We start from the raw sequence: 24277 nt of genomic DNA on the forward strand, positions 1-24277 counted from the left end.
GTAAACACCAGTAACCTTTGATTTTAAAGGATGATATGAAAAAGGCAAAAACAAAATATGACTTGTTATAATTTACAAAATCCTAATTATAAAAAGCTGTATAGAAACTTTAAAAAATTGGAATCATTTTAACTCAGAAAAAGGGCTTTAAAGATATTCAGACATTACATCATACTTTATAAAGTTTGCTTGAAAAATATTTAGAGACAGGTATTTTATATGGGGTCAAACAGAGTCAGAGAAAGACACAGTATCTTGCCATTAGTTCTGTCATAGATCTATCATAGGGTTAAATAAAATATTCTGAGCAAAAACTGAGCTTTCTGAATCTTCTTTTACCCTACAGTTAAACTAAATATGTTTGAATCTGAAAATTATATTACTTTGATATAAATACAAGGAAAAAATTATTAACATAACTTTAAAAAAAATCTCAGCAGCTCTTACCAGCAAATGGAATACATACTTTAAATTCTGTTTTACTGGAAAAGTTAGAGTAAGAAAACATTTTGACTTTAATCTTCCTTATCCTCTCCTACATGATTAGATTAAGATAATGAGTGTAAAGCAGAAACAAGTAATGCAAGCCAAGAACACTGCATTTGGTAACCACTTAAGGCAATGTTTGGCAAAAGTTGACACAATTTATAATCCAACGAAGAGAAATTCCTAAAGTGGAAAAGATGGCCTATCTGAGGTCAAATGATTTTGCCAAGTTGTTTGGGAAGAAGGAAGCATACCTGCCCAAAGCACACTGACATCTCAAAATGTGGAAGCGGTGGACTAGTAAAGTATAAAGTTTGATGAAAGCTAAAATAGACCACAACTCTCCCAGAGAGTTGGAGTAAATTTTAAAAATATGAAAATTCAATGTGAGGTGTGCACATTTGAGCCTAATTAAAAGAGACACTATTTTATGTGGTCCTGGATATGCTGATTCAATCATAGGCAGAATCCTGCGTCATGAAAATCTTCACGGGAAAGAGTGCTGATAGATAGGTCTTGAGTTGGAAGTATAAGGTCACTGGTTCATATCCTGAGGAGAAAACCTCGACTTAGTCCATGAAAAACAGCTGCTTTTGTAAAATGCAATATCTTGCACACAAATGGAATTAAATTAGCTACTGTCATTTTAAGGATTCCACAGCTGTCAAAGAGAGGTGGACATTTGGACCCAAGCACTTTAGACATGCCGCTTCAGCATGAAAATATAATTGGCCTCGAAATAAACCAATAACAGAAAGGCTTGACCAAAAATATATTGATATAAATATATTTTCTAAAAATATTGTCTCTTAAAACTTATAGCAAATATAAAGTGACATGTTCTATTTTTTTTTCAATTCTAGGCATATGACTGAAATTCTAGGAAACCATCCAGATTTCTTATTTAGACAATATGAATTAATAAATTCATCTGAAATAGATCTAAATATTTGTTGCACTAATGTCATCATCTGTCTTTTTTGTTTGTTTGTTTTGTTTTTTCCCTGAGACTAAGTCTTGCTCTGTTGCCCAGGCTGGAGTGCAGTGGCACGATCTTGGCTCACTGCAACCTCCACCTCCCAGGTTCAAGCGATTCTTCTGCCTCACCCTTCTGAGTAGCTGGGATTACAGGCGCCCACGACCATGCCCGGCTAATTTTTGTATTTTTAGTAGAGACGGGGTTTCAACATGTTAGTTAGGCTGCTCTCGAACTCCTGACCTTGTGATCCACCTGCCTGGGCCTTCCAAATTGCTGGGATTACAGGCGTGAGCCATCGTGCCCGGCGTCATCACCTGTCTTTATGTTCTATTTACCTTAAAGAAAGAAACTTATCTGCATTGACTTTTCAAAATAATTAGCCTAAGAAATGTCTATTATTTTTAACGAATTTCCACCAAACTATTTTCCCCCAAATATTTTGGCATCCCAGCTTTACTCATAAGTTGTATTGTATTTTTAATAATCAAGGTTTATTATTAATATTACAGTATCTTTCTAAATATTCCTTGAAAATTAAGTTGCACTATATATAAAAAATGGTTCTATCTCGTACAAAGTTGAGAGACATTTGGTTTAATAAGATTTCCATAAGAAAATGTCTTGACAGCTAGACCTTCCAAAATATTTAATATATTTATTTGAAATTAATATAACAAAATATGTAGTGTTCTCCTGAATTCATTTTCTCATGGAACCCTTTATTCCATTGAATATCAAAAGGAACTAGTGTTTTATGCAATGTCTCCATAAAGGATTCATTCATTAATATGTAAGTTTGCTTTCTTCAAGCAAAGAAACGGGTGAATTGTTTTTAATATGTAAATAGTGTTATGTAAATAGGAAATATTTTTAACTTTTATTTGAACTATTCAAGATTTTATATCAACATGCTTTTCTTGTTTAATATTATGCTTAACTGTAGAGAAGTGTAATAGAAGCAAGAGTGGTAATAAAAGTCTTTGTAATTAAAAGTAAATTTTATTAAAGTAACATTTTTGACCTCAAATGGTATATCTATATTAAAGGGGAAATTCACGGCAGAGTTGTTTAAATAACAAAAATACATTTAAGGAAAGAGTCACCATAAAATAGTGTAAGGCTAAATTTAAGAAACTACTTAAACATAGAGATTAAAACATGCATCTTTTCATATTTTATGCTGTTTCCTTTGGGGGAAAAAAATTCACCTTTTATTCTCATTTACTTGCCATCACATGATCATAAGGTAAGATTTCTAAGGTCAGTAATAACTCTGCTGCAGTGTATATTAAATCAGTGTGCGTCCTTTCCTCTGAATGTTATAAGTGAACTACTGATAGTTCAAATGCTCCCTCTTTCTTTGATGTCTACAAAGATGATAACCAACTGTATGTATGTGGATGACAGGCCTCTCCTGATAGACCCTCTTTTAACTTCAAGTCTGTTGATAATTGGTACTTTTGCAACAAGAGCATTTTCAACTACCTGAATCAAGACTTTCATAGCAATATCACTTACTGGTTCTTGACAGCTAATGAAGTGGCAAAGCAGGGCTGATAAACTCCAGAGCTTATCAAAAGGAGGGCGTAGCATTTTTTAGATTCTGATTTACTAAATGAGGTGAAAGTCATTAAGATCATCAAACAAATTCAGCTATGAACTTTTAAACTAATTTCTTGATTTTTTAGGTAGAAGTATTTTTAAGTGGGAGTCATTTTTCCACCTTGAGTACTTAGAAATGATAAAATAACAGTTATAATTGGGAAAAGCTAGAATTTTTTCTCAATTTTATAATTCTGCTAGTTTTTACAACTTTTTTACATTTAAATGCAATAGCATTTAAGCTAATAAAAACAAATGCCTGCTTTACATAATTCTCTTATAGGAAATATAAAAATAAAATACATTTTTAAAATCTTGGAAATTTTATGAAAATATATTGCCACTTAGAGACACAGCCAAGTACATAATCTCAGCTTCTTTTTATTTATTTATTTATTTATTATTATACTTTAAGTTTTAGGGTACATGTGCACATTGTGCAGGTTAGTTACATACATATACATGTGCCATGCTGGTGTGCTGCACCCACTACCTCGTCATTTAGCATTAGGTATATCTCCCAATGCTATCCCTCCCCCCTCCCCCCACCCCACAGTAGTCCCCAGAGTGTGATGTTCCCTTTCCTGTGTCCATGTGATCTCATTGTTCAATTCCCACCTATGAGTGAGAATATGCGGTGTTTGGTTTTTTGTTCTTGCGATAGTTTACTGAGAATGATGATTTCCAATTTCATCCACGTCCCTACAAAGGACATGAACTCATCATTTTTTATGGCTGCATAGTGTTCCATGGTGTATATGTGCCACATTTTCTTAATCCAGTCTATCATTGTTGGACATTTGGGTTGGTTCCAAGTCTTTGCTATTGTGAATAATGCCGCAATAAACATACGTGTGCATGTGTCTTTATAGCAGCATGATTTATAGTCCTTTGGGTATATACCCAGTAATGGGATGCCTGTGTCAAATGGTATTTCTAGTTCTAGATCCCTGAGGAATCGCCACACTGACTTCCACAATGGTTGAACTAGTTTACAGTCCCACCAACAGTGTAAAAGTGTTCCTATTTCTCCACATCCTCTCCAGCACCTGTTGTTTCCTGACTTTTTAATGACTGCCATTCTAACTGGTGTGAGATGGTATCTCATTGTGGTTTTGATTTGCATTTCTCTGATGGCCAGTGATGATGAGCATTTTTTCATGTGTTTTTTGGCTGCATAAATGTCTTCTTTTGAGAAGTGTCAGTTCATGTCCTTTGCCCACTTTTTGATGGGGTTGTTTGTTTTCTTCTTGTAAATTTGTTTGAGTTCATTCTAGATTCTGGATATTAGCCCTTCGTCAGATGAGTAGGTTGCGAAAATTTTCTCCCATTTTGTAGGTTGCCTGTTCACTCTGATGGTAGTTTCTTTTGCTGTGCAGAAGCTCTTTAGTTTAATTAGATCCCATTTGTCAATTTTGGCTTTTGTTGCCATTGCTTTTGGTGTTTTAGACATGAAGTCCTTGCCAATGCCTATGTCCTGAATGGTAATGCCTAGGTTTTCTTCTAGGGTTTTTATGGTTTTAGGTCTAACGTTTAAGTCTTTAATCCATCTTGAATTGATTTTTGTATAAGGTGTAAGGAAGGGATCCAGTTTCAGCTTTCTACATATGGCTAGCCAGTTTTCCCAGCACCATTTATTAAATAGGGAATCCTTTCCCCATTGCTTGTTTTTCTCAGGTTTGTCAAAGATCAGATAGCTGTAGATATGCGGTGTTATTTCTGAGGGCTCTGTTCTGTTCCATTGGTCTATATCTCTGTTTTGGTACCAGTACCATGCTGTTTTGGTTACTGTAGCCTTGTAGTATAGTTTGAAGTCAGGTAGTGTGATGCCTCCAGCTTTGTTCTTTTGGCTTAGGATTGACTTGGTGATGCGGGCTCTTTTTTGGTTGCATATGAACTTTAAAGTAGTTTTTTCCAATTCTGTGAAGAAAGTCATTGGTAGCTTGATGGGGATGGCATTGAATCTGTAAATTACCTTGGGCAGTATGGCCATTTTCACGATATTGATTCTTCCTACCCATGAGCATGGAATGTTCTTCCATTTGTTTGTATCCTCTTTTATTTCCTTGAGCAGTGGTTTGTAGTTCTCCTTGAAGAGGTCCTTCACATCTCTTGTAAGTTGAATTCCTAGGTATTTTATTCTCTTTGAAGCAATTGTGAATGGGAGTTCACTCATGATTTGGCTCTCCGTTTGTCTGTTGTTGGTGTATAGGAATGCTTGTGATTTTTGCACATTGATTTTGTATCCTGAGACTTTGCTGAAGTTGCTTATCAGCTTAAGGAGATTTTGGGTTGAGACAATGAGGTTGTCTAGATATACAATCGTGTCATCTGCAAACAGGGACAATTTGACTTCCTCTTTTCCTAATTGAATACCCTTTATTTCCTTCTCCTGCCTAATTGCCCTGGCCAGAACTTCCAACACTATGTTGAATAGGAGTGGTGAGAGAGGGCATCCCTGTCTTGTGCCAGTTTTCAAAGGGAATGCTTCCAGTTTTTGCCCATTCAGTATGATATTGACTGTGGGTTTGTCATAGATAGCTCTTATTATTTTGAAATATGTCCCATCAATACCTAATTTATTGATTTTTTTTAGCATGAAGGGTTGTTGAATTTTGTCACAGGCCTTTTCTGCATCTATTGAGATAATCATGTGGTTTTTGTCTTTGGCTCTGTTTATATGCTGGATTACATTTATTGATTTGCGTATATTGAACCAGCCTTGCATCCCAGGGATGAAGCCCACTTTATCATGGTGGATAAACTTTTTGATGTGCTGCTGGATTCGGTTTGCCAGTATTTTATTGAGGATTTTTGCATCAATGTTCATCAAGGATATTGGTCTAAAATTCTCGTTTTTTGTTGTGTCTCTGCCCGGCTTTGGTATCAGAATGATGCTGGCCTCATAAAATGAGTTAGGGAGGATTCCCTCTTTTTCTATTGATTGGAATAGTTTCAGAAGGAATGCTACCAGTTCCTCCTTGTACCTCTGGTAGAATTCGGCTGTGAATCCATCTGGTCCTGGACTCTTTTTGGTTGGTAAGCTATTGATTATTGCCACAATTTCAGATCCTGTTATTGGTCTATTCAGAGATTCAACTTCTTCCTGGTTTAGTCTTGGGAGAGTGTATGTGTCAAGGAATTTATCCATTTCTTCTAGATTTTCTAGTTTATTTGCGTAGAGGTGTTTGTAGTATTCTCTGATGGTAGTTTGTATTTCTGTGGGATCGGTGGTGATATCCCCTTTGTCATTTTTTATTGCGTCTATTTGATTCTTCTCTCTTTTTTTCTTTATTAGTCTTGCTAGCGGTCTATCAATTTTGTTGATCCTTTCAAAAAACCAGCTCCTGGATTCATTAATTTTTTGAAGGGTTTTTTGTGTCTCTATTTCCTTCAGTTCTGCTCTGATTTTAGTTATTTCTTGCCTTCTGCTAGCTTTTGAATGTGTTTGCTCTTGCTTTTCTAGTTCTTTTAGTTGTGATGTTAGGGTGTCAATTTTGGATCTTTCCTGCTTTCTCTTGTGGGCATTTAGTGCTATAAATTTCCCTCTACACACTGCTTTGAATGCGTCCCAGAGATTCTGGTATGTTGTGTCTTTGTTCTTGTTGGTTTCAAAGAACATCTTTATTTCTGCCTTCATTTTGTTATGTACCCAGTAGTCATTCAGGAGCAGGTTGTTCAGTTTCCATGTAGTTAAGCGGTTTTGAGTGAGAATCTTAATCCTGAGTTCTAGTTTGATTGCACTGTGGTCTGAGAGATAGTTTGTTATAATTTCTGTTCTTTTACATTTGCTGAGGAGAGCTTTACTTCCAAGTATGTGGTCAATTTTGGAATAGGTGTGGTGTGGTGCTGAAAAGAATGTATATTCTGTTGATTTGGGGTGGAGAGTTCTGTAGATGTCTATTAGGTCTGCTTGGTGCAGAGCTGAGTTCAATTCCTGGGTATCCTTGTTGACTTTCTGTCTCGTTGATCTGTCTAATGTTGACAGTGGGGTGTTAAAGTCTCCCATTATTAATGTGTGGGAGTCTAAGTCTCTTTGTAGGTCACTCAGGACTTGGTTTATGAATCTTGGTGCTCCTGTATTGGGTGCATATATATTTAGGATAGTTAGCACTTCTTGTTGAATTGATCCCTTTACCATTATGTAATGGCCTTCTTTGTCTCTTTTGATCTTTGTTGGTTTAAAGTCTGTTTTATCAGAGACTAGGATTGCAACCCCTGCCTTTTTTTGTTTTCCATTTGCTTGGTAGATCTTCCTCCATCCTTTTATTTTGAGCCTATGTGTGTCTCTGCATGTGAGATGGGTTTCCTGAATACAGGACACTGATGGGTCTTGACTCTTTATCCAATTTGCCAGTCTGTGTCTGTTAATTGGAGCATTTAGTCCATATACATTTAAAGCTAATACTGTTATGTGTGAATTTGATCCTGTCATTATGATGTTAGCTGGTTATTTTGCTCGTTAGTTGATGCAGTTTCTTCCTAGTCTCGATGGTCGTCACATTTTGGCATGATTTTGCAGTGGCTGGTACCGGTTGTTCCTTTCCATGTTTAGCGCTTCCTTCAGGAGCTCTTTTAGGGCAGGCCTGGTGGTGACAAAATCTCTCAGCATTTGCTTGTCTGTGAAATATTTTATTTCTCCTTCACTTATGAAGCTTAGTTTGGCTGGATATGAAATTCTGGGTTGAAAATTCTTTTCTTTAAGAATGTTGAATATTGGCCCCCACTCTCTTCTGGCTTGTAGGGTTTATGCCGAGAGATCCGCTGTTAGTCTGATGGGCTTCCCTTTGAGGGTAACCCGACCTTTCTCTCTGGCTGCCCTTAACATTTTTTCCTTCATTTCAACTTTGGTGAATCTGACAATTATGTGTCTTGGAGTTGCTCTTCTCGAGGAGTATCTTTGTGGCGTTCTCTGTATTTCCTGAATCTGAACGTTGGCCTGCCTTGCTAGATTGGGGAAATTCTCCTGGAGAATATCCTGCAGAGTGTTTTCCAACTTGGTTCCATTCTCCCCATCACTTTCAGGTACACCAATCAGATGTAGATTTGGTCTTTTCACATAGTCCCATATTTCTTGGAGGCTTTGCTCGTTTCTTTTTATTCTTTTTTCTCTAAACTTTCCTTCTTGCTTCATTTCATTCATTTCATCTTCCATCGCTGATACCCTTTCTTCCAGTTGATCGCATCGGCTCCTGAGGCTTCTGCATTCTTCACGTAGTTCTCGAGCCTTGGTTTTCAGCTCCATCAGCTCCTTTAAGCACTTCTGTGTATTGGTTATTCTAGTTATACATTCTTCTAAATTTTTTTCCAAGTTTTCAACTTCTTTGCCTTTGGTTTGAATGTCCTCCCGTAGCTCAGAGGAATTTGATCGTCTGAAGCCTTCTTCTCTCAGCTCGCCAAAGTCATTCTCCATCCAGCTTTGTTCCGTTGCTGGTGAGGAGCTGCGTTCCTTTGGAGGAGGAGAGGCACTCAGATTTTTAGAGTTTCCAGTTTTTCTGTTCTGTTTTTTCCCCATCTTTGTGGTTTTATCTAGTTTTGGTCTTTGATGATGGTGATGTACAGATAGATTTTTGGTGTGGATGTCCTTTCTGTTTGTTAGTTTTCCTTCTAACAGAAAGGACCCTCAGCTGCAGGTCTGTTGGAGTACCCTGCAGTGTGAGGTGTCAGTGTGCCCCTGCTGGAGGGTGCCTCCCAGTTAGGCTGCTCGGGGGTCAGGGGTCAGGGACCCACTTGAGGAGGCAGTCTGCCCGTTCTCAGATCTCCAGCTGCGTGCTGGGAGAACCACTGCTCTCTTCAAAGCTGTCAGACAGGGACATTTAAGTCTGCAGAGGTTACTGCTGTCTTTTTGTTTGTCTGTGCCCTGCCCTCAGAGGTGGAGCCTACAGAGGCAGGCAGGCCTCCTTGAGCTGTGGTGGGCTCCACCCAGTTCGAGCTTCCCAGCTGTTTTGTTTACCTAATCAAGCCTGGGCAATGGCGGGCGCCCCTCCCCCAGCCTCGCTGCTGCCTTGCAGTTTGATCTGAGACTGCTGTGCTAGCAATCAGCGAGATTCCGTGGGGTAGGACCCTCTGAGCCAGGTGCGGGATATAATCTCGTAGTGCGCCGTTTTTTAAGCCCGCCAGAAAAGCGCAGTATTCGGGTGGGAGTGACCTGATTTTCCAGGTGCCGTCCATCACCCCTTTCTTTGATTAGGAAAGGGAACTCCCTGACCCCTTGCGCTTCCCGAGTGGGGCAATGCCTCGCCCTGCTTCGGCTCAGGCACGGTGCGCTCACCCACTGACCTGCGCCCACTGTCTGGCACTCCCTAGTGAGATGAACCCGGTACCTCAGATGGAAATGCAGAAATCACCCGTCTCCTGCATCGCTCAGGCTGGGAGCTGTAGACCGGAGCTGTTCCTGTTCGCCATAATCTCAGCTTCTAAAGCAATTTCATGAGGCAGATGTACATAGGTAATTATTTTCATAACAATTTATTAATTTGAGGGTAAAGTTAAAAAATAATTCCTACCAGTTATCCTCAAATAATGTTTCAATTTTAAATACATAACACTACTTTCAACTATTCAGTCCAAAACTGATTAATGACAATATTGTTATAAAGATGTGATTGACAAAGATACTCATTTTTAAACTCTTTACATGCGAAATAAATATCAGGAAAATGAAAGAATTAAGAAATCAGCAAGCTTAGTAATGTTACATGACTCTTCTGGTTGCTCACATTGAACTGCCATGAAGGTTTATTAAAATTTAATAGCAATAACACTTCCCTTTCTTTCATGTGGAAAGGCAAATTTTACCCTTGTTATTCTCTGCCTTCAAACTGATGCTAGTGTCTCATTTTCAATGAATGTTGTGGCCAGCAGGGATTAAATAGGGATCATATTTAACTCTAAACAATGTTTATGACTTGTAATTTTAACATTGTTAGTAGTGTTTTGTTTTTGTTTTCCCTTTGTCAGTGGTACACAATCACGTTTTGTGATGAAGTAGAGAAGTAAGTTTAATGAGAAATTAGCTTATGCTATATTTTTGCCCAGTCTTTAAGAGGTAAATCTTGTTCTGAATTTGACGTTTGACATTGTGAGGATTAATGTTGTGTGTCCTGCATTGGTCTGGAAAATCTTTAGTCTATTGTCCTTTCCAACCCAGAGGTGTGCTTGATTTAATGGGTCCTGGGAGAGCAGGGATTTTCAACAAACAAGCTGGAATTTTAGCTTCATTCAAGGGAATCATGAGTTGTCCTTAAGGGTCTTAAACCAAACCTGGCTCACATAATATTTAACTTCAATCTTAGAACATTTCTAAATATGACCCAATTGTAGACAATTACATTAATAGCAAGAAAGTATTTGGAAACAAAATGGAAGAATTTAATCTTTTCTCATTTGCCAATTAAGATAAAATCCTTAAGTTGCTATTTATTTTTTCTGTGCCATCAAAATAAATTCTAGAATTAATACTTTCAGATAGTTTTTGCTAAATAATTACTTGGCAAGAGCTGGATATAGGAGAACTTAATCTTGTCCAACTTATCTACATGATAATCCAATTTTTCCTTGTTTTTATTTGTATATACAGTTAACTCTTGAACAAGGTGGGGGTTAGAAGAATCAACCCTTTGTGTAGTCAAAAATCCACATATAACTTTTGACTATCCAAAAACTTAACTACTAACAGCCTTCTGTTGACCAGAAACCTTACCATAACACAGTCAATTAACACATATTTTGTATGTTCTATGTACTGTATACACTATATTCTTCTAATGAAGTAAGCTAGAGAAAGGAAAACTTAATAACTATTAAGAAAGTTATTAGGAAGGAAAAATATTTACTCTTCAAGTGGAAGTGGATCATCACAAAGATCTTTCATCCTTAGCAGCTTCTTGTCGAGTAGCTGGAGGAGGATCAGGAAGAGGAGGGATTCATCTTGCTGTGTTAGGGGTGGCAGAGGTAGAAGAAAATACAAATATAAGTGGAGGCACACAGTTTAAACCCATGTTGTTCAAGGATCAACTTAGAAAAGTTATATCAATGAATTGTTATGTACAAATGTCATTAGGGTATCTGACTTCATAAACTCCAAAATGTGTCCACTCCAAAATTAAAGCACACTATTGGGGAAGACAGATTTATAGTGTGCTACCATAAATAGGACATTATCGTGACTAAGATTACAATGTACCCGGGCTACGTTGTATGCTGTTCATTAGAAATTCTTTGAATTCGTTGGTTTTCAACATATTGCTCTCCCATCTCCTTCCATCCTTCTGCACGGAGCTCTGATTCAAACAAAATCCTTTTATGGGGAAGCCTTTATAATCAAAATGTATTTATTCTAGATAAAGGTGCAGGACATAGCTAGGAATGCCATATCAATGTTCTCTACAAGCCTCTTTAAAAAAAAAAAAGAAAAAGAAAAGAAAAGAAAAAAGGAGCCAGGGCATGGTGGCTCATGCCTGTAATCCCAGCACTTTGGGAGGCCAAGGTGAGTGGATAACCTGAGGTCAGGGGTTCGGGACTAGCCTGGCCAACATGGCAAAACCCCGTCACTACTAAAAAAAATACAAAAATTAACCAGGCATGGTGGCTCATGCCTGTAATACCAGCTACTCAGGAGGCCGAGGCATGAGAATCCCTTGAACCCAGGAGGCGGAGGTTGCAGTGAGCCAAGATCATGCTACTGCACTCCGGCTTGGGTGACAGAGTGAGACACTGTCTCAAAAACAAAAAGGAAGGAAGGAAAAAAGAGAGAGAGTGAGAGTAAGAAAAAGAGAGAGAAAAAATAACCTCTGAGGTAAACAACTATTTTTTAAAATGACAAATTTAAATTGCATTTGCTTATAGCACCAGGCATGTTGTAAAGAATGAAGAGAGTAAAGCTAGTAAGAGTAGCATGATAAATTATGAGCTATCTAACCCATATGCAGTATTGTACATTCATAAACATATCTACTTTATCCAACTATTCAGTAATCCATTTACTCATTCATTCAATAAGTATTTACTGAGCACCGTTGTCAGACAAATCTAGGGTTTAGGTAATTCCTACCACCAGCCACACAAGCCTGTCTCTCTGATCTGCTTACTTGATTGATCCTTGAGTATGTCTAAGTGATCTCCTGAGCTCTCTTTCTTCTCACTCTGGGAATGAAATATATGCTTGCCTCACATATAAAAGGGACACCCATGAACATTGATAGGAATATGTTCTCTAGTATGTTTGCACTCATACAGATCAGTTTTTGTCAATGAATAAGGAAGACTTTTTTCCTCCCCAAAATGTATCTTGGGATGGAAGTGATAGAAATATCCTGGATAAAATACTACTTTTCTTTCTCCAAAAGCACTCATTTTGCTCAGCATTAGAACAATTTAAATAAATCATTCTTAAGTAGTTTTAAAAATGCCTTATAGTAGACATATGCAACAGGTAATGGGTGACAAAGTGGTTTATCACTATTTATTTCTCCATATGTGAATATTTTCCACTGTTTTGTTACTGGAAAATGTAGTATATATAATTTGTAAATGTCAGAAAACATGTGCTTTCTTTTCTTAAAAAACACGTGCTTTCTTGTAGCCATGTGAAATATGGTTATTTGAAGAACACTCTGAAACATGTGCTGTGTTACAGTAAATAATTGAGCAAGACTGCCTGAAAGATTAGTATTTCAACTGTATGAAACAGAGAAGCCTCCTCTTTTTCACTTTGCTAATGATAATACAATGCTTACCACTCATAGGTATTAATGAGCACTTATCAGTGGACTGACTGATAACAGAGACCTACCTATAGAGGAGTCTCATAAATAATTAAAACATAAGGCAGAATCGAAAACAAAGTTTTAATTTCTAGATTACTAGCACATCACTCAAAGCATTAAATAAAACCAATGGGAATTTTAAAAGAAGAATTTACACTTTAATTCTAAATTTTTACTGACTAATCATCTCACACAAAAACGAGTGACCGATAGTGATGCACGTTTGAATTATCCATTTTTGTCCACATTATGACATTTACTTGTTTTATGCAGTCATTACATTTAAACTCTAGTTATTCCCTCAAGAAGTAAAAATTAATATTGCTCATTAGTTATTTTGTAAATTGTTTGCAACTTTTATTTTTTGCCTATATTCTTGTGCAAAAGGCTACTATCAATATCAGGGACCAGAGAGCAAAAAAATGTGGAGAAATATTAAAGTCACAATTTTTCCAGAAAGTTATTTAGAAAGAGCATCGAATGTGGAGCCAGGAGACCTATATTTAAATCTGACCTCTGCAACTGTTAATGGCGAAGTCATGTATGCTCTTTTCTAAATGCAAGTAGTCAGACTTCAGACAGTCTAAAGATCCCTCTAGATCTTTAATTTAATGATTGATTATCTAGTTAACCATTTCCTCCACGTATAATTTGACCCATATGGCATTGTGCTAACCTTTACATCTAAGAGAACTAATGTGTGTACTCTAATACTCATGCAGAAAAGTGGCATGCAATTAATTTATGACTGTGTGTTATAATGAAAGCACAGTGAGGCATCCATCGAAGGATAGATGTCTGCTAATTCTCAAGTCTTTGATGGGAGAGATAGCTTCTAACTGTAGCTTGAAGCACAAGAAAAGGGAAAATCAACTAGAAGCAGGAGGCAGCAAGCCAGGTTTAGAAAAGAGTAAATTGTGGAAACTTACAGAAACAGGCATAAAATGAGATAGCAAAACAAGATTAGGGACTGCAAACTGCTGTTAGTGAGACAGTACTAAGGTAAAGGTGGTGGGTGTAGGTCTGTGCTTTGTTTTAATAAAAGCATTACATTTTTGAAAGGTCTTCTCATTAATTTATATGTCAGTGACTTGAAGGGTATACCAAAATTGAGAGAAATTAAATATAAAGAACAAGTTACTTCGCTGTTTCAGTAGATTTTGTGTTTAATGCTGCTGGCAAAACAGAACTCTCAAGAAATTTATTCATGTGATTATTGTATGTAAAACAACCATAACAGTGCCGAGCACATAGAATGAAAAAATATTAGCCATTTAATTGTTATTTGATAGCCAGTTTATAAATAATTTAAGGTTTAAATGGTATAATTTTAATAGTCATTTGAACATAATTTATAACTTAATTAGCAAAGCTAATGTATATCCTGACATAAAATTTATATTGCTACATTTGCTTTTTCTTAGATATTTTTATATTTACTTTTTCTAAATTTTTGTTGCATTAAAAAAATAATGTGGTTCAAATTACATTTGAGTCACTTGCTTCTGTGTGTCAGTACTAGGTATACACCAGGAGTAGGTTCTAGGGCTAGACATACAAAAATAAGTAAAGGCAGCACATTTTAACTCTAGAAGTGGAGCTAAGGAGATAAAGCAGTGATTAATCTATGTATGTACAGGGCACTATGCTTCATAAAAGAAAGCATGATGCATTGTCCCTTAGAAGGTCAAGAATTCACAAGAGAAGGCTGACTTGGGTCTTGAAAGGTGAATAAATTTACCTAAGCAGGTGAGGGTGGAAGATGGAAAGCATTGGGGAGATAAAGAGCATTCTAATCTGTGAGACTATAGATGGCATGTCATCGAGCTAATTGGAAATATTCTTGTGTGTGTATGTAAATAAAATACATGTTTATATATTGCTATATTTAGGGGTAAACACACATGCGTATACACTTATGCACACTCTATTGGTGAAGGAGAAAACAAATGAGTGTGTAAAATATAAAGAGCCCAAATCTCATAGATAATGAAAATCTCTAGCCAGGTTTTAAGGAGGCAAGTGATGTAATATCTGTTCTCTTTTGATTTTGATTCACGCCTTGTTTGAATGAATTTCATTATTAAGAAGTTGTTGTTGTTATAGTTTCTTGAATGTCTGCTCTATTTCCTTAAAATTCACTTGTTTGGGAATGACTGGAGATGCCTCTCTCATTTGAAAAACAAATTGCTGAGTCACAGATGTTTTCACTTGGTTATTTGTGCAAATTGCTTCTCTGTTTGGGGGCAAATAATGCTGTTTTGAACAAGTATGAGGCCCACGTCATATCTTCCCTTATACGTGACTCAATTTTCCACATAAATTCCAAATGTATTCTTTATTTAATAAGTTCTATTAATTATTACTTCTGTAAGAGACTTTTCGATCTGTAGATTCAATCTATTTTTATGTTTTATTTCCTTATCTTTCATTTCTATTATCATATTAATGAATTCATCTCTTTCAAAAACTTAGATTTTATTATTACTTAGTTTGTAACTTTTGCAACCAGAATTAAGCCTCTATTTCTTGTGCCAACTCCTCTTCTTTCCTATGCTCTTCATTTACATTTTAGTGAACTTATTTCCTCCTTCTGACAATGAGGAAATGAGCTGGAGGGATTTGCAGCCTATGATTTTTGTTGTTTTGACTTTAAGCACACTCTGTGATCTTTAATATATTTTCTTCTGTGAACACACCTCACTTTATTTATTGTTATTATTATTTTTTTTCATATCTTGACTGGTGTGATTGGTGTGTTTCTCATGAAGCCCCATCAGAAACACCCTATGGGATAGTCTGGTATTCATACCTTTCACTTCTGCCCTCATACTAATTTACCTACAGTGATATCCTTTAGAAGAAGGATAATGCATACACAATAAATTGTGTGTGTGTGTGTGTGTGTGTGTGTTAGAGAGAGAGAGAGATTAGGACAGTACCTAGCTTGGCTTGCCCATGTTAGTTGAAATGATGATAATAATGATGATGACCATGGCTTTATGCTTTACCTATACCTCTACTTTTTCTTTTTCTTTTCTTTTTTTTTAGACAGGGTCTCACACTGTAATCATAGCTCACAGCAAACTTGAATTCCTGAGCTCAAACCATCCTCCCTGCTCAGCCTGAAGCATGCACAGCAACTTTTTTTTAAGTAGAGATGGGATCTTGCTATGTTGCAGAGGCTGGTCTGGAACTCCTGGTCTCAAGCGATCCTCCTACCTTGGCCTCCAAAAGTGCTGGGATTACAGGCTTGAGCCACTGTGTTCAGTCTGCACCTCCACTCTTTATGGACATGTTCCAATAATCTTATAGTCGTGTAGACTCCTAGAGCTTGTTTCTGTAATAAAAGCATCTATGGATGCAATCTCTATGATTTGTTAACCCTTTGCTTATTAATTCTATCCTACTTGAAATATATGGAGAGACATGCCAGATCTCAGCATTTTATATCAAAATGTTTCAAGTTTCACTATAATTGAAATATTTCCTTAATAATTTGATATCACTTTGGTGTTATTTCTTCATTTAATATGTATATTTTCCTCTTATACTTTTCATCTTTTTTTCTTTCCATGAAAATCAAAGGAAGGGGATAGAGTACACATGGTTTTACTCTGTCATCTTTCACCAGTAGAAAGTGCATGTGTTTTGTAGAAAGTTTACTCTGGGGGCAGTATATAACATGGTTTGTTGGTGTAAACCTGGAAAGGAAGTTCTGTAAGAAGATGCTTACTGTAATCCAGGGAAGACATTATGGGGAGGGAAGACATTATGGGGAGTTAAATTAGGACAGTGGCAGTGAGTATGTAAGCAAAAGAAAATACAGGGCAAGTTATTGTGTTAAGCAAAACTGTAGCGATGGATCAGATTAGTGAATGATGAAGAAGGGTCTGGCTTGCATGGGTCTGTAATGATTGATACTTACAACAAACTTAAAACACACAGAAAGGTGATGACGTCAGTAATGGAAAGAAGAAAAAGGAGTGAATTCTGTTTAAGTCATGCAGACTCTGAGATGTTTGTACAATATGTAAATAGAGGTTTCTAGTAAGTCTTTGTTTGGACTTTGGAGGGAAATATCTCTTGGAAGATATATATTTGAGACATGTCAAAATACTGCTAGTGGTGAAAGCCATAGTTGTAGATAAGATTAGCCACCAAGTTATTACTGTGTAAAAAGACCAAGTACAGAGCAAATAAAATAATATAAATATGCAAGAGCTGTTAGCTAAAGCAAATTATATGAGAGTGAGAGGTAACAAACTTTTCCAAAATCAGTTCTTAGTATTTTCCAAAATATACCCTCCTTAGAATGGTTTACGGAGAAAAGCAGAAAGACCCAGACCTTTGTTGTCAGATGGAAATAGTTATCTTAACTCTACATCATACTAGCTCTGTGACCTAGGATATTCCTGATAGCCTATCTGAGTCAATTTCCTCATGAGAAAAAAATGGGAATGAACTCCTATTAACTTCCTTAACTATAGTTAGCCTTTTTTTGTTGTTGCTGTTACAGATTTAGGTTTTGCTTCTCTAAAGGTATTTGTCTACTTTTCCATGAAGGTTTTTATTATTCTTAATACTCCACATAGTTTTTAGCCAAGGTCTACGTGTTATACATAATATGGACTAAATGTGTTTTTGTTGACTTAGTAGGTGAATGACCGTTAAGCGATAACAATCTGAATCATAAAATTAGATTATGAACAACTTACTTTACATAAATACTTTTCACATTGCACAAGATGAAAAATAAATTCATATAACAGATAGTTCTGCCTTTGGAGCTTTATAAGCATATTTGAGGAAAAATATAGTGTCTCTCCCTGATAACATGGCCTAGGACACTTGTGTCTTGTGTGGGGTCTAGAAGTATGGGAGCTGGGCTTGGGCTGAGAATGAACCTTTACGAGTTGTCCAAAGCTCAAGTACATGCATCTTGTTCTTTGATTCAGTACATATACATCATGGAATACTATGCAGCCATAAAAATTGAGACCATGTCCTTTGCAGGGACATGGATGGAGTTGGAGGGCATTATCCTCAGCAAACTAATGCAGGAACAGAAAACCAAATACTGCATGTTCTCAGTTATAAGTGCGAGCTAAATGATGAGAACACATGGACACATAGAGGGGAACAATACATAGAGGGGAACAACAACCACACACGGAGAGGCTTATTGGAGGGTGGAGGGTGGGAGGAAGGGGAGAAGCAAGATATGTAACTAATAGGTACTAGGTTTAATACCTGGGTGATGAAATAATCTGTACAACCAACCCCCATGACATACGTTTACCTATGTAACAAACCTGCACACGCTACACATGTAGCCTGAACTTAAAATACAAGTTAAAAAAAAGAAAGTCTATACAAGTAAAAACAATTATTCATATTAACTAAAAATAAGCATCTGGTAGGGGAGAATCCTGGCATAAATTCATGGATAGAGACATTAGAGTACAGAACATCAACAAATACAAAGGGACAAGTTGGAAGAAGAGCTTGGAAACATGTCCTAGGAAAAGGTGGTAGAGCTGTGTTTCATCGACTGCTGTGGCCTCTGGCACAGGCTGGAGAGACTAGTCAAGGTAAAAGTTAGTAACAGATCAGGATGTGTAAGCTTGATGCATATTTTAAGCAAACATTGTAGAATAAGAGAATATACTCAGCATCACCAAATAAATAAAAGCATATAGATGCCCATTGGTATTGGCCCCATCTACGCAATGACAAGATGCACTGACCAGAAATAGTAGGAGTAGAATTCATCCCCCACACAGTTACCTTAGAGCAGTACTTGCCAAACATCAGTCTGTGGAAAGGTCCTAATCTTGCGTGTAATAAAGTGTTAAAAACTAGTCCTTGGTGAAATAAAGAAAATAAATTGAATTTTTCCATTATGCAAATTTATTTATTTCTGAAGATTATTCGTTGTTCATGTTTTTGCTCATTTTGATCATTTTGTTCATAAAATAAAATGGCTCCCACCCCCTTTTTTGTAATGAAATGACAATGATAGCAAATAGTCCTTGCTTTTGTTTTTTTGTTCTTATAATGCAAGAAAAAGTTGTGAACTTTCATTTCAGCCTCTATTCTGGAACTTTTGTGGTTCATGAAATTGAAAATAAAATCCAGGAAGTACTAAAATATAGGATCTAAAACTGTTGGACCTTACTGAACTTTCCAATATTTACAAATATCTAGATGTGGTCATCATTTAGCCAAAATGTTTTGGCATCATATAGACCCAGCCTTTGACTACTTCAATGGGTTCTTTGACTGTTCTATGAAAAGGACAAAGTTCAAGTCATGGAAAAAGGACATAAGCCTAAAGCCATCAATGAATACAGGCAATTCATTTGAGTCCAGCAACTGGTGGGGTCCTATTACCTTTCATGTTACAAAACTTAGAAGGGAAAAAGAGAGACAGAGAAATATAACAGAAGTCAGAAATATAAAGAACAGGGTGGATATTGTCTGGATTTGAAGGTCAAATATACAGGAGTTCTTCCTCCCACTATAAAAAGTCTAGTTCTGGGCACTCTTGCAAACCAGAAATCTGTATTAATTTCATTGCCTTTTTGAGAATCTGACCCAGTCATTATAATGTAACCATCTTTGTAAATCTGGGTTCATCCTAAAGAAAATCAGAACACAACAGGAAACATACAGTCTTGGTATGTAGGGGTGAATCATCATTTATTATTTTTGTGTAAGTGTTCCCAATCATCATGCATGATTTTGGTGTAAGTGTCTTTTTTCTTTCCATTTAACAAAACACATGCATAAGAAGAACACTAGTTTATAAAATAACCATTAATATCTCAAATATGGGACTGATAGTGATTGCTATCAATTTCTCCCTTCAAATGCTTCTTTTTAAAAGTAAATATACATTAGAGATTTTGATTACTCTTGGGGGAAAAGTAAATATGAACATTTATAGATAAATAAATAGAATAAAAATTAAAATTGACTCATTATAAAATATGGTTTTTCTCCCACGATTAACTGGTAGCATATTATAGATCAATTGTAATTTATAATTTATTCTGTTGTAACATACTCTTAAATAGAAATCTATCAAATGGACTTTACATATGAGAGTCTTGAATTTCATGAGACTCCTCTACTTTGTGAAACTACATCACAAGAGAGTACAATTTATTTATAATTGACAACACTGCTACTTGAAATTATTTAAGTTGATTTTTTCTGCCTCGCAAGCTATGCACTAAAGCTTGTCGTCTTCATTGTCTTATATAATAGTAAGAATGGTGACGATAATTAGCACTTATTGAGCACAAACTGTATGTCTCTGTCTGGTTTTACAGTCAGTATGTTTTCCATTTTGTCATTAAGCAACTCATAAACACACTAAATCCTTTGGTGAATCTGGAGTGAACAGAATGCTTCTTTAGTCACCTTCCAAATTTAAGAATACATACTTTATTAAAGAGTGTTCTGAAATGGCATCTTTAATTACAATCCTACATTTACTTCTCTTATAGCTCGACACAGCATGTAGAAGTTGAAGTAATCTCTCAACCAGAGAAAAACAATTACACTCAAAGAGAATTAATGCCTTTAAAAGCTTTGGCCTATTCAGATTCACCATAGTCAAATTAATTTTATAGAAACTTAGCTTGTTTTTTAAAAACAACAATTGCTGTTTAACTGAATATGAGCATAGGCAAGATGTAAGAAGGTGGAAGAATAACACACATTTCACATTACTGAATTTTACTATAGTTCCCATAGCAGTTTATGTCATTGTAAGATACATAACTGAAACGAAAGAAAGCCTTAAAATTCTGAAGGAGTACATTCAAAGTTATTTAATATCAGAGGCAGCTAATTGTCTCTACATCTAGGAAAATCAAAGTCATGCATTTAACTAAGGAAAACAGAATACTGAAGAATCTGAGAACTAGATTTGGAAAAAAAATGTGTCTGATTTTAACCCACGTTTCTATTTAATCTATTGAATAAAATTTCACCCAATTTCTATTTAATCTCACACTGGAAAGTGGTGATATAACCTAAGCAATCCAGAATTTGTATTGTTCACTGACATTAGTTTTTAAGACTCTTCTCTAAGTTATAAAGCAATATAAAAAGCTCGTGTTGGAGAAGAACATCTAAAGGATTTGGAGTGAAAGGAATAATGAGACAAAATTAAGCACATTTGAAAGCAGTGGAAGACAGCTGCTAACACATATGCCAGGAAAGTATTGTCTTTTTAAAAAAATCAAACTGTTGAGAAGTAACAGTTTAAAACTGTGGTTTGTTTTCATGATGATTTCATACATAAGCCACCAAAAACTTCCATAAGTTGTCTGTATGTAGGAAACAGTAATTCTGTCCAAACTAATTTACAGAATTCACCCTGGAACATATTTTTCAATTGGGAAAATAGTTTCATTGTTTGGAACTGTGATATAGAAAGTCATTCCTCTTATTATTTAGAATTGAGAATACATAAACTGGAAAACAAGAAGGAATACTTCATTGTTCTTAAAATGCCATTACATTTAATATTAGTGTAAATCAAAGAACATATTGCTATTCTTATTTTCCCTCCACCATACAAAATTACTGATGTTTACAAGTTAGGGCACTTAGTAAGATAGGTTAAAAAAAAAAAGAAAATATATATATATAGTTTTCAGTCTACTCCATCTGGACTGTAATTTGCCACATCTGGTCAAGAAGATCAACCTACAAATATTTAACCTCTACTTATACAAACAGGAAATATTTAATTGAGTGCTTACTAGGAAATGCTTGTTCTAGTCTTTTTACAGGCATTACCTAATTTCACCTCAGTAACTCTTAAAAGATACATTAACTCTTAAAAGATACATTATTCATCCCATCTTCTATAAAACTTGGGGCCAGGGAGTTTAAGGAACTTGTCCTAATTTGCACATCTGAAAAATAAGTACTGTGGTGATGGCTTGTGTTCTTACTTATAACTGTATAACTCCAAAATCTATAGCTATAGTATTTATTTTCCTACAACTTCTTCCAATTGATGCTTAGAGATCCCTTATGCAGTTTCTATGCATTTGCAATTAAAATCCATTCTTGTATCTCTTACATGGCCCTTTCATTGCTTAATATCTCTATGTAATTTTTTTGGTTTAGGCTGAGGTGGCTTTTTTTTTTTTTTTTTTTTTTTTTTTAAGTTTGGCCTCTCTGAAACTAAGGTAGAATTACAGATCTTAGAATTGGAAGTAAGGATGAAGGGCATCCATTTGATAAACAGATCTCTTTGAATGACCATTCAATCAGGGCCTGAACATATCCAGTGACACAGCCCGTGCCTCTGGCAGCAGCCCGTTTCCATCCTCACACAACTCAGAGTGCCTGAAATTTCAGACTTTTATTGACTCTGGGTAGCATAGCATTGATCATTTGTAATCTTTTGGATGCCAATGAAATGAATGCCATTCTTTTTTTTTTTTTTTTTTTTTTTTTGAGACTGATTGTTGCTCTGTCACCCAGGCTGGAGTGCAGTGGTGCAATCTCGGCTCACTGCAACCTCTACCTCCCGGGTTCAAGTAATTCTCCTGCCTCAGTCTCCTGAGTAGCTGGGATTACAGGCACCCGCCATCAAGCCCGGCTTATTTTTTTTTGTATTTTTAGTAGAGACAGGGTTTCACCATGTTGGCCAGGTTGGTCTTGAACTCCTGACCTCGTGATCCGCCCGCCTTGGACTACCAAAGTGCTGAGATTACAGGCGTGAGCCACCGTGTCCAGCCAATAAATGCCATTTCAATTTAGATATTGTGTAGTGGATTTTCTGTCCCTCCTCTCTGGAGACTAACAGCTCTCATTTATTTCAGCTGTGATTCACATGAATAAAAACTCTTTTCCTTCCTTCCTTCCTTCCTTCCTTCCTTCCTTCCTTCCTTCCTTCTTCCCTTCCTCCTTCCCTCCCTCCCTTCCTTCCTCCCCTTCTTTTTTTTTGTGTGTGTGGAGAGTGGGGTGGGGTAGGGAATAAGGCCAGCCTAGTATTATACTATTTCTCATGAAGAAATGAGAAAAATATCTTTTAACAATTTGTTAACAATTTTTGTCTATAGGATAGGTAAATATATAAAAAGATAGATATTCCATTTTACATTGTTGACCAGGTAATATGAAAAAAAATGTGAGTTAGGCATGATGAGCTATTAATTATATATTTCCTGAGGGAATGTTCATTCTGGTAGATAAGATTGCAATAATTGACAGTGGGATGCAGGTTATAAGAGTAATTCAAGCAAAATGTAACAGGAAGCTCTCTCAGAATTTCTTGGCAGTTGCATCTGAACTAGCTTTAAGCGTGGCTCTATTCTGTAGCTGTTGGAGTCAGGAAAAATAGCAACAAAGGCCAAGGAGTGAATGAGCACAGTGCATGGTTTCCCGCATGATAGAGGACATGAGAAGTACTGGGATAGGGTCTAGACTTAAATGATAGTGACCTGACCTTTAGTGCTAAGTTAAAGAGTATGAATTTTATCCTCTGTTGAAATCATATTTTTGATGATAAAATGATGAAATGAAGAGGTCAGTAGGACAAATAGATAAAGCAAGGCAATCGATCACATGGCTAATATATGTTTCCTGATGTTAACAGCTGGAACAGAGGACAGGTCTACATTGCAGCTTTCTCTCTTCGGAAGGCACATCGCATTCGACATTTTTTTGGATGCTGATGAAAATTTCCTGCTAAGTGTGCACCCGAAAAATCTAAAGCACTGATTCAGGACATACAGTTTTGGAGAATCCTCAAAAATTCTATCCCATGGGGGTGGGGTGTGTGTGTGTACATGTGTGTGTGCATTGAGCAAAACATATTTTTAAGAAGCCAATAATTAATTAGCTTCCAAACACAAAAATTGACTTATATTTAATGTTATTTTTAATCTGAAAGTGTTCCTGTCACTAAAGTATAGGTATATTGTTTAGTATTTACCTATTCACAGCAGAAGCAAATTGGAGAGCAAAAACAAATGAAAAATTGAAGTCAGATGGTAAAATTAATTTAATTCATGTTTTCATGAAAGCCTCATCTCAGTTTCTCTCTATATATCAGCTCCAAAATGCTTGAAAGAATTTAGGCAGTACAGTGAATGATTTAATGATCAAAAAGACATATTAAAATATTTCAAATAAAAGAGGTCTCAAGGAACCTAAGAGGTTAAACCGGATGTTTCCCCCACCCACATTCCTATTCTGTTAGCTTCTGTGCTTATCCTTCTATCTAATGGCTTGGAACAAATGAAACCACTTTTAAAAAGTTTTTGTAAAATTAAATACATTTATACACAATATTGATCATTCTAATCCATTACTACATGCAAGTAAATTCTGCCAGATCAGTTTGTATAGACAAGTTATTTCACTTCCTCTCTTCTTTAGGACTGCACCATATTAAGTATGAAAC

The 24277-nt window shown here is 36.1% G+C and overlaps 1 protein-coding gene across 18 annotated transcripts in view; it reads left to right on the top strand.

Moving 5' to 3' along the window:
* SEMA3A (semaphorin 3A) overlaps nt 1–24277 on the top strand; it is a 541127-nt gene that overhangs the window by 343968 nt on the left and 172882 nt on the right. The window lies entirely within an intron of this gene.

Source organism: Gorilla gorilla, chromosome 6 (genome assembly GCF_029281585.2).
Source record: "Gorilla gorilla gorilla isolate KB3781 chromosome 6, NHGRI_mGorGor1-v2.1_pri, whole genome shotgun sequence".
NCBI classification, from domain to species: domain Eukaryota; kingdom Metazoa; phylum Chordata; class Mammalia; order Primates; family Hominidae; genus Gorilla; species Gorilla gorilla.